Here is an 11,727-nt window from a genome sequence, read left to right as displayed (position 1 = left end):
ATGCGCGGAGCTGCCGCCCGCCCGCCCCCGTGCGCCGGCATTGACGTCCCGGACCCGGCCCCGGGCCAGTGGCCGGCGGGGCGGGCCAGGGTCACAGTGTGTACGCCTGTACGGGCGGTTGAGCGTCGTCGTCCGTTGCCGTACCATGCGATGCGGCCATCGCCATATCTATCTCCCAGATCGATCGGGTCGCCCGCACCGACGCGGCAGTGGAATCCTGCCGCTGCCGCTGCCGTCGTCCCGGGGGGCTGCACCTGGCATCTCCTCTCCAGCGCCGACGGCCGATTCCCTCCCTCCCTCTGCGGGCTAGGCCATCCATGCGTGCGGGAACGAGACCGCCAATCACAAGGCACCGCTGACGGAGACGCAGAAATAACCTTTCCTCCCAGCCTGCTTCATACATGGGCCGTACGGCCGTGACCTGCGGTCCACGTAGAGACCTTAGCCCATTGTTGTGCAATGGGCCTTCCGCTCCTCGGCGCCTTTACTTGTTCGGGCTTCGGGCCCAGCCGTATTCCGAACTCGTTTCTACTCCAACCGACCTAGTACGGCGTAGAGGTCGAGCCAGATAAAAAAGTACACAGGTGGTACGAGTACGGCGCGCGAGTCGCAAACCGACCATTCGGACCCGCTGTGAAGACTCGCTCGGTTTCGCCGGAGCCGTGCGCGCGTACGGGCCGTGGGGAGGCCCTAGCTGCAGTGTGATCCGGTGCTCTCGCAGCACCGGCGCGCTCGCCTCCGCCTGCCCGCTCGTCGAGGGGACGCGCGCTGCACCGCCGCTCCAGTCATGGTAACTTCCTCCTACCTCATTTGGACCAGTTCGGTCGCACATGCTGTGCTGCGGTTACTTTCTGCTAGGCTGCGCTTGCGGATTTTGTTGATCTCGCGTATCATAACGTACGCTGCTTGTGCTTGGAGATAGCGGGGAACTATAGGTTCTGAAACTGGAATGTTCCGACTTCCTAGGGGTTCTGAACTTCTGATTTCGCTTTAGTTGACTGTAGTTTTGTTTGTATGCTTTGCTGAATTTGGGAGCGTAAACCCTTCATTTACAATTTGGATTTAGGTGAGATTGTTCATAATCGAAACAATTCTAGCCTCCTGCAACTTGCCCTGTAGAATGTGTGATACCAGCCGAGATATTATCACACGCTTGTGCTTGGTATGCTTGGTTCAAGTGCTACCGTAGTTGTATAGTTGGATACTTGGATTGGACTGGTCATGTTATGATATCTATTTAACCCATCCAGTTTAATAACTTACTTGGGCATTCTGATATGATTTCCTTTTTAATCTATTGCATCCACCACATCCAGTATTTGGTGAGTCTTACATTTTTTTCTTCTACCAATATGACTGACAAAATTACAAGTTGCCAACTAACGGCTTCTTCAGGCTAGTGTTGCTGATTCTTTCATGGCGGATCTTGATGATCTGTCGGATAGAGAAGACTATCCTGTGAGTTCATTTCTATCCTGTGAAGGATTCTTACACTGTAGCACATTTTGTTGGCTGATTACTGACATGTTGCACTTATTTCAGGAAGTTGAAAATGCAGAGGCAGGAAACATGGAAGAGGATGCTGATGATAATGTCCCTGACCCGAAATCTCTTGATCTTGATAGTGTCTCAAAACTTCAGAAGACGCAACGTTATAAAGACATAATGCAGGTAAGCCAGCTATTTCTTGGAAATCCATGTCTTCCCCCTTGTTACATTTCTGGTTAACTGTAATTAAATTAGTATATGGTTGAAGGCACCCTGAGATTTCAAATGGGGCTGCCCATTGTTACCCATCAATGCATAAGCTGAATAATTTTTGAAATGAAAGCTTCTCGTGCAACTGAATGAATGGATAGGAAACGGCATAAAACATTTTTTTTAATTGAGTCTCTTGTACTAACAGTTCTGTTCACATATTTTATCTTCCCAGTTAAATGGACTTTCCATGATGTAAATAGTTCTTCATCAAATATTAATGGGTGTATCTTAGAATGTAAGTAACGTCTAAAATTATCTTCTTTTTGTTGTATTTCAGAGAATTGTGTTTATGTATTTGTCTTTTGTGCTGAAGTGTTGATCCTATCGATATTTAATTTAATTGACAACACTGGATAGTCTATTCTGCTTTGTTAAATCATTTTATTACTGATGTAAGCCGTGTTGGCCCACAGGATCATCGACTCAGGTGAGTGAAGCACTCACCAGTCTTGCCGAGCACCCGCTAGTGTTGTCGAGCACCCACTAGCCGTGCCGACCACGAACAAGCATTGTCCGTCCCCACGCACTATGGCTAGAGCTTGAAGAAGAAGGGAGAACAGAGCATACACACACAGTACAAGACACCAGCGTTGGCCGAAACCCTGTATGGGAGATGACAAATCTGAACTCTCTTTACCGAGTTACCGTGGTAATATATTTATACAACTATATCCATCTAGTCCTAGTATAGCGCACATACTGTAATAGTAACTAGATAACATACATGACTGACTCTGCGCCGGCCTCTGCATGTGGCTACAGTGCTACAGGTGAGCCGTGCGGCGCCTGCACCTGCAGCGGCTATAGTATCACAGCAGGGGGCCTTTCGGCGCCGCCTTCCCTTGCTGTGTTCACACAAGGAAAGCAGTAGTTTATTCTTACAATTCTTCCCCTAAACTTACTGTTATCCCTTGTACCCCCTCCATACCGATCATCTCCTTCAGCTCCGTGAGTCGAAGACGTCCGAGCGGCTTGGTGAGGATGTCCGCGAGTTGCCGACCAGTTTCGACGAACTCGATGACGATCTGTCCTCTATCGACACAGTTCCTGAGGAAATGGAACTTCATGTCGATGTGTTTGCTCCGGTCGTGCAGAACCGGATTCTTCGCGAGGGCGATGGCGGGCTGGTTGTCCACCATCAGTGCTGGTGGGTGAGCTTCCACGCCGATCAGCTCGCCCAGCAGCCGGCGCAGCCACACAACTTGGCACGCTGCTGTGCCCGCCGCTACGTACTCTGCATCGCACGTAGATAGCGCCACCACCTTCTGTTTCAGCGACAGCCATGAAATTGGGGCCGACCCGAGGAAGACGAGCACGCCAGAGGTGCTCCATCATCCGTCGATGTCCCCCGCCATGTCTGCATCGCTGAACACAGTGAGTTGCAACCTACTCCCGTCGGTCTTTGGGAAGATGATCCCATGATCTACCGTCCCCTTGACGTAGCGCAGTAGCTGCTTCACCGCAGCCCATTAATCCTTTCTGGGATCCTCCATGAAGCGACTGACGTAGCCCACGGCGAACGCAATGTACCGGCCTCGTGTGGACTAGGTAGTGCAGATCGCCGACGATGATCCGGTAGAGTGTTGCATCCACCTTTGCCGCGGTGCTGGCCTTCGTCAGCTTCAGCCGCTCCTCCATCGGAGTCACGCATGGCTTGCACTCAGCCATGCCGCTCCTCTCCAACAGCTTGGAGGCATACGTGCTCTGACCGAGCGTGAGTTCCTCCTTCCTCTATCTCACCTCGATGCCGAGGTAGTAGGAGAGTGCGCCGAGATCGCTCATTCGAAAACAAGCCGCCATCTCACGCTTGAAGCCGTTGATGTCCTCCGTGCGCGCGCCGGTGACGATCAGGTCGTCCACATACACGCCGCCGACGAGCTCCTTCCCCCGTCGCCGCGTGTAGAGCGCGTGCTCGGTTGTGCACCGCTGAAACCCAAGCTCGCCTAGCGTGGCGTCAAGCTTGGCGTTCTATGCTCGTGGGGCTTGCCGCAGCCTGTAGAGCGCCTTGCGCAGTCGGAGCACCCCGTGCTCCTCTCTCTTGACAGCGAAACCTGTAGGTTGCCTGATGAAGACCGTCTCCACCAGTTCGCCGTTGAGGAAGACCGATTTAACGTCCAAGTGATGGACGCGCGCAGTCCTTTGCTGCTGCCAAGGCTAGTAGCAAACAAACTGACTCCATGCGCGCTACTAGCGCAAAGACCTCTTCGAAGTTGATGCTCTCGCGCTGAACAAAGCCTCGGCCGACGAGGCGCGCCTTGTGTTTGACAATGACGCCGAGCTCGTCTCGCTTGACCTTGTACACCCAGTTCAGGCTGATCGGACGACATCCTAGAGGTGGATCGACGAGCTGCCATGTCTCATTTTCCTCGATCGCCTTCATCTCCTCTAGCATCGCCCGTCGCCAGTTTTTGTCCCGCTCGGCCAGCGCGAACGTGGGTGGTTCCTCTACACTGACGAGCAGCAGCTCTGCGTCATTGAGCAGCCGACCAGCCAGTCTTGAGGGTCCTGTACCGCCGACGATGTCGTCCAGCCTGTGGAGCCACACCTCCTCACCTTCGTGGTAGGCGTCCACGAACTCAGTGATGTCACTTGGAGATGGGGCGAACTCGATCAGCGTTGATGGAGTTCTCTGTTCCACCGGAGTGCTCGGCATAGCACATCGAGTGCTCGGTACCCTGGTTGCAGTGCTCAACACTACTTCTGGACAACTCGTCATAACTCCTGTAGTGTTCGGCCACACTGTAGGAGTGCCCAGCCTCAGTCTTGGAGTGGTTGGCACCACTGCAAGACATCTTGGCTCCACCACAGAAGTGCTCGGCACCCGTCCTAGAGTGGTCGTCACCACTGCAGAACCTCCCGGCACCACTCTTGGTGTGCTCGGCATCCCTCCAAAAGTGCTCGGTACTCCTCCCAGAGTGTTCGGCATCCCTCCCAAAGTGCTCGGCACTGCCCCAAGAGTGCTTGGCTCTACCACTGGAGTGCTCGGCACTCCTCCCAGAGTGCTCGGCACCTCTTCCCCAGTGTCTCCACCATCGTGGATGACCAAGTGCTCGACGATGAAGGTATTGGTGAAGCTGCCAGCTTTCCCCTTGCTCGGACTGCTCCAGTCCCAAGCCGCCTTCTCGTCGAACACGACGTCGCGAGACAAGCACCTTGTCTCCGCGTGGGTCATAGAGCCGGTACGCCTTGGTACCCTCCGCGTAGCCCAGGAACAACATGGGTGTGCTCCTGTCCTCTAGCTTGGTGAGGTTCGGCTTCGTCTTCCTGACGTGGCCGATGTAGCCGAATGTCTGGAGGAAGGACACGCTCGGCTTATGCCCATACCAAGCTTCGAACGGTGTCTTGCCCATCAGGGCTTTGGTCGGAGCGTGGTTCTGCCTCCCCCAGAACCTTCCCGGCATGCCTTTGGCCTTCATCATGGATCGGGCCATGCCGACCACCATCTGATTCCGTCGCTCCACCATGCCATTCTGTTGTGGCAAGTACGGCGCGGTGTGGTGTCGCTCCACACCCTGATCCACGCAGTACGCAGCGAACTCCACCGAAGTGAATTCGTCGCCACGATCAGTTCTCAGCACGCGAAGCTTCTTGCCGCTCTCGGCCTTCGCGCACATCTTGAACCTCTTGATCGCCGTCGCTGCTTCGTCCTTGCTCGTTAGGAGTTGCAGCCACATGTAGCGACTGTAATCATCCACGAGCAGGAGAAAGTACCGCCGACCACCGTTTGTAGCAGGCGTGATCGGCCCGCAGAGGTCGCCATGGACGAGCCCGAGAGCGTCCTTCGCGCGATACTTGGCCGCCTTTGGGAATGGTAGCCTCCTCTACTTCTCGGCCAGGCAGCTGTCACACAGCTCGTCTCCGTGCTTGATGTGGGGTAGCCCTCGGACCATCTTCTCCAGCCGACCAAGCGCGTCGAAGCTGAGATGTTCGAACCGGGCATGCCATATCCCCGGTTCCTCGGAGTGCCTTGCCGCCAGGCACACCGGTTGCTCTACCTTCAGGTCGAGCAGGTACAACCGGTTCAGGGACCTCTTCACCTTGGCGAGAAGTCACTGCTCGCGGTCCCTGATCCTAAGGACTCCATCCTTGATTAGTACCTCGCTACCGCGCTCATCCAGCTGACCAATGCTGATGATGCTGGAACGCAGCTGCGGGATGTAATATACATCTGTTAGCGCGCGGTGCTCCCCGTTCTGACACCTGAAGATGATGGTGCTACGCCCTTGGATAGCCACCCTTGAGCCGTCACCAAACTTCACCGTACCGGTAACATCGCCGTCGAGCTCAGAGAAGGATTCCTTGGAGCCCGTCATGTGGTTGCTGGCACCAGAGTCCAGATACCACCGCTGCTCCTGGTCGGCGTCCACACGTCCGAGGTGGACTTGGGCGCGAGGTTCATCGAGGTTGACAGTCTTCAGGGCCTTCCCAGGTCCTTCCACCGTCATCGCCTCTTCCCTCTCCTCAGCCTTGATGGCGTGCAGTGCACAGAACGTTGCCATCAGGATAGTGGCCTCATCCTCATCATCAGCTTACGTCAGATGAGCCTCAACCTTCTTCTCCCGCTTGCGATTTGGGCACTCCCGTGCCCAATGACCCATCTTTCCACAGCGCCTGCAGGCGTTGGGGTCGACTTGCTTCTTCTCCAAAAAAGCCCTGCCGCGACGCTTGCTATCGCCACCGCGGCTGGAGGAGGCTGCCTTCCCGGAGTTCTTCCGAGCAGCCCACTCCTCTTCCGTCAGCAGCAGTTTGCCGCTGTCCTTCGTTGCTGTCACCTGCTCTAGGCGCTCGTCCATCGCCCACAGATGGCCTATCATATCCTCAATGGTGAGGGTGGATAAGTCCAGCATCGTCTCTATAGAGAGAGCGGTCTGGATGTACTTTGCCGGTACGGAGTGGAGGTACTTGGAGACCACCTCCTCTTCGTCGATGGTGACGCCATGGCTCTTCAGCTTGCTGATGAGCGTCTGCAGGCAGAGAGAGAAGTCCTCCACCATTTCACCATCCTTGAACTTGAGGTTGGCGTACTCCTGCTTCAGAAGTTGGGCCGTCGCCTTCTTTGCGCGGTCGAAACCGACGCGCATCGCCGCAATAGCCTCCCACGCCTTCTTAGCCGAGCTCTTCGCCCCCAACGGCTCCCTGTACTCCGTCGGTACAGCAGCGAGGATATCCTCCAACGCTGACATGTCATCTTCTTCATTGTCGGTGCCCTTGTCAACAACATTCCATAGCCGTCGGGCTCTGAGCTTGACCTTCATGGTCACCGACCACTCTCCATAGTTGGTGCGAGTCAGCGTCGGTCAACTGGTGCCGCTGACCTCCCGCACTGTGCGAACAACGACCTTTAATCGTGGCTGGGCAGCCACAACAGTGCCACTGTTGTCGCCCATCTCTAAACCGTCCGTCATCGTTAGCAGTTAGTCTGGCGACGGCGCTTGTACGGCTCCGATACCACTTGTTGCCCCATAGGATCACCGGCTCAGTTGAGTGAACCACTCACCAGTCTTGCCGAGCACCCGCTAGTGTTGTCGAGCACCCCTAACCGTGCCGACCACGAATAAGCGTTGTCCGTCCCCACGCACTATGGATAGAGCTTGAAGAAGAAAGGAGAATAGAGCATGCACACACAGTACAAGACACCAGCATTGGTCGAAGCTCTGTATGGGAGATGGCAAGTCTGAACTCTCTTTACTGAGTTGCCGTAGTAGTCTATTTATAAACTCTATCCATCTAGTCCTAGTACAGCGCACATGCTGTAACAGTAACTAGATAACATATATGACTGACTCTGCGCCGGCCTCTGCATGTGGCTACAGTGTTGCAGGTGAGTCGTGCGGCGCCTGCACCTGCTGCGGCTGTAGTATCACAGCAGGGGGCCTTTCGGCGCCGCCTCCCCTTGCTGTGTTCACACAAGGAAAGCAGTAGTTTATTCTAACAAGCTGTAGCATTCTTCATTTCATAAGTCATTTTTCTAAACCCTTTTTACTTGTTGCTCACAGAAAGTTGAAGATGCACTTGAAAGAGGTATAAGTGATTCCAATCAAGGGGCCATCGTGGAAGATCAAGAGTACCAACTTGTTTTTTATTGCAATGCTTTATCAGTAGATATTGACAATGAGATTACTATAATCCACAATTTCATACGTGACAAGTTCAAGCTAAAGCACCCTCTACTAGAATCCCGTGTTTACCATCCAATTGATTATGCCCGTGTTGTCCGGAAGATTGGAAATGAGATGGACTTAACACTTGTTGATTTGAAAGGTATTTTACCTTCTGCAGACATAATGTTGATCACAATGGCAGAATCAACAACTAGTGGGGAGCCTCTTTCTGAAGATAATTTAGTAAATACTATTGAAGCGTGTGACAGAGCTCCAAAGAAGATGCTACTTGGGGCCAGTTTGGATGCCAAAATTTTTGGCAAAATGCTACTGTAGTGTTTTCGTTGTTATTTGGCAATTAGTGTCTAATCATAGTTTAATTAGGCTTAAAAGATTCGTCTCGTGGATTTCGTCTAAACTGTGTAATTAGTTTTATTTTTTATTTATATTTAATGCTTTATGCATGCGTCCAAAGATTCGATGTGATGGAAAATCTTGAAAAATTTAGCATTTTGGGGTGCAACTCAACAGGGCCTTGAGTTTTTGAAGAGACGAATGGGATACATTGCACCAAAACCTTGCTGCCATTGTTGGCAGTGCTGTTGCCTCGAAATTGATGAGTCGTGCTGGTGGTTTGGGAGCACTGGCCAAAATGCCCGCTTGTAATGTGCTGCTTCTCGGTGCAAAGAAGACATCTGTCTGGATTCTCTACTGCGTCAATGCAGTCTCGTATTGGTTATCTTGAACAAACTGAAGTATTTCAAAGCACACCTCCATCTTTAAGACCTCAGGCTAGTAGACTTATAGCTGCAAAGGCAACACTAGCAGCAAGGATTGATTCCATAAGAGGTGATCCAACTGGAACAGCTGGGCAGAACTTGTTAGAAGAAATTAGTAAGAAGATTGAAAAGTGGCAACAACTACCACCTGCAAGGCTTCCAAAGCCACTTCCTATTCCAGACTCTATGCCTAAAAAAAAACGAGTGGGTCGTCGGCTCTGGAAAATGAAGGAAAGGTAATTTATTTGAAACTTTCTTATGTCCAAATTGAAAAAAAAAACTATTATACTTCATGTAAAAAATTGCTATATAATTCCCATTCACGTGTCTGAGTTCCCTGATTGCATTACCTGTTTGTCTCATTTGCATTTTCCAACTTACTTTATTATATATACTGTGAGTGGCCCTTGCTAATTTCCTCTTACCTTTTTGTATCTGGGAATTCAATTGTGCAGATGTGCACAGATCAACACGATGAAGCTTGTGAATCGGATGAAGTTTGGCGTGCCAGAGGAGAGCACATTGGGTTAGTTACTCAAAACATGAACACTAGAATGGCATTTTTTAGTCTCCACCCTGTCGGGAACTGGAATGTTTTTCTCCTTTTAAGACTCTTTAGTATTTCTATTACTAGGTGATGGCTTAAGGAAAGGTTACGGCTTGCTTGGGCAGGCTGGAAGCGGGAAGCTACGAGTGTCTGCTTGTCAAAGCAAACTTTCTACTAAAATTGCTAAAAGGTGCGTGATTTAATCTGTCTTTCCTTTTTTCCCCCTGGAGTTTTAATTCTATACATATGACAAATATTGGATCCTGCAAATTGTGGAGTGTCTTTCCATTGTACAAACTTATATCTCACTGTTTGGAATGCTGTATATATAAAATAATAAATATGGATCGGACTTTGTTACATAATAAAATTGCATATGAATCGGTATACAGGAAAAATATCCATAACTACAACAAAAAGCAGTTATCCTTTCCCTTTTTATCTTTTTTTTAACTTCTATTTTCATGTGCATGACATTTCTTCATTTGATGATCTGCACCAGGACTGTCTTTGTATAATATTTTTTGAAATTGTTTACCAGGAAGCATATGCCGTTGCACCGGATACCATTCCCAATAGAAACTGCTTTATTGTGCATGCTGCACTGAACTTGAATACATTCTTCAAGAAAAGCTTATTTGTTTGCATTTCCAATCTTAACAGTCCCTTTCTACAATATGTCGCTCATCATTAATTTATTTTGATATGTTATGTTTATATCAGACTCAAAGAGAGAGTTCTGAAAGTAGTGGGTCAAGATTGGGGTTGACATCAAGTTTTGCATTTACGCCAGTTCAGGTAAGTGAGCTTTGAGTTGGAGTTGCAATGTTCCTTTCTATTATATTTAAGTGGTACACGACCTCAGTTTATTTGCTTACAACTTGTCTGATTGCCATTTAAATAACTGTTTGACTTGCCCATAATTCTGAAGAAAATCATATAATGCCAAGGAGGAACTAGGTATACAAGAATTAAGAAGAGCAACTCTCAGATCTGAACTACTCTCTAATTTGCTTGCTTCAAAGTCTTTTTCGCAAACATGCTTTGCATGTATATAATTAAGGAGAAGTAAGAGTTTTACAGCAAGTAACGTTGGGAGGCCTAGAATGCGAGCGGCACACCATAGCCTCCTAACGACAACCGTGTTGCTTGCTTCAAAGTCATTGACAACGCTGTACTTCTTGTACGATTTAATGCTATACGTCACCACACAGCTTAGGGCCTGTTTAGTTCCCAAAAATTTTCACCCAAAGTATCACATCGAATCTTACGACACATGCATGAAGTACTAAATGTAGACGAAAAAAAAACTAATTACACAGTTAGGTGAGAAATCGCGAGACGAAACTTTCGAACCTAATTAGTCCATAATTAGATACTAATTACCAAATACAAACGAAAGTGCTACAGTAACCCAACAGTAGCCAAACCTAAAAAATTTTGGGAACTAAACGCGCCCTTAGCATTGGCATCTATGTAATGTTCACTTTATGCTCAGTCGTTTGATTATAGGTGTAGCTTTTGACTTCTATGTTCTTTCTTATTTGTGCTTATGATCGCTACAGTTCCCTTATCTTTGGTCCTATCAGTTTACATACAGCTTTTGATGATTTTCTTTCCCACAGGGAATAGAGCTGTCAAATCCATTCGCCCAAGGTGGTGACATAACCGAAGGCACCTATTTTTCAGACACCGGGACATTTTCAAAGATCAAGGTCTGAAGGAATCAGTTCATTTGCCCCCATCTTCACAGAGTCATCATAGTCCAAAGGGTGTTACATATGGAAATCAGGTTGATAGCATTCTTGATCATGGTTTTCACTCACTCAATGTAGATATTGATCCTCAGTTGTGCAATATTATCCTTAGGTTACCACTTTTTGCTAGCATGCTTTGCATTTCCATGTGGTAGATCTAGTAGATGTATACTTGGCTACTTGCCGTTGCCACCAATAGAACCTTGTTTGGTTTCCTCAGCGATGAACTATGACATGAGAAAATTCTACCCGCGATTCTTTTTCCCCAGAAAAGACAACCAACAGGAGATGATGTGCTGCCTATACAAATCGAACTGTCACTCTTTTCTTTGGACCATTCCTTGCTCTGCTTCCAAAACCATTTGTGATGCTGGCGTGAAAGAATCCGATCTTAATCTGTGAGCGCCCACAGTTTTGGAACAGCGGCCCTGGTGGAGCACTTATCAAGTTGCTCAACGAACCCTGAGGACTGTAGAACGCTGACGCACTGGTTGCAGTGAGCCATGTGCATCTTCTTATCCTCTGCAGACTAGAAGCCAACGAACTTTTCTCATCCAGGCAGGGGCCAACTTTCGTGTGATGGATTGCCGTTCGTACCGAAGTCTGTTGCGCATACGACGCCTGTCTTTCAGATTGATTGGCTTTGCGCTTTGTCGAAATTTGGTCGCATAGACCGATCAGAGTGGGCAGTGGGCACGGTTCATTGTAGCTGGACTGCCTCGGTGCCTCCAGTGAGGCCGTGCGGCCGTGTCCTGACTTTGTTTTTCACGTGAGCTCATGAA

At 49.7% G+C, this 11,727-nt stretch overlaps 1 pseudogene; it reads left to right on the top strand.

Annotated features, from left to right (window-relative positions):
- Window positions 1–342: 342 nt before the first annotated feature.
- Window positions 343–11,485, top strand: LOC136478028 (U4/U6 small nuclear ribonucleoprotein Prp31 homolog; annotated as a pseudogene).
- The last annotated feature ends 242 nt before the right edge of the window (window positions 11,486–11,727 follow it).

This window comes from Miscanthus floridulus, chromosome 8, assembly GCF_019320115.1.
Source record: "Miscanthus floridulus cultivar M001 chromosome 8, ASM1932011v1, whole genome shotgun sequence".
NCBI lineage: Eukaryota > Viridiplantae > Streptophyta > Magnoliopsida > Poales > Poaceae > Miscanthus > Miscanthus floridulus.
The sequence above is the reverse complement of the archived record's forward strand: the minus strand, read 5'-3'. Positions and strand labels throughout refer to the sequence as shown.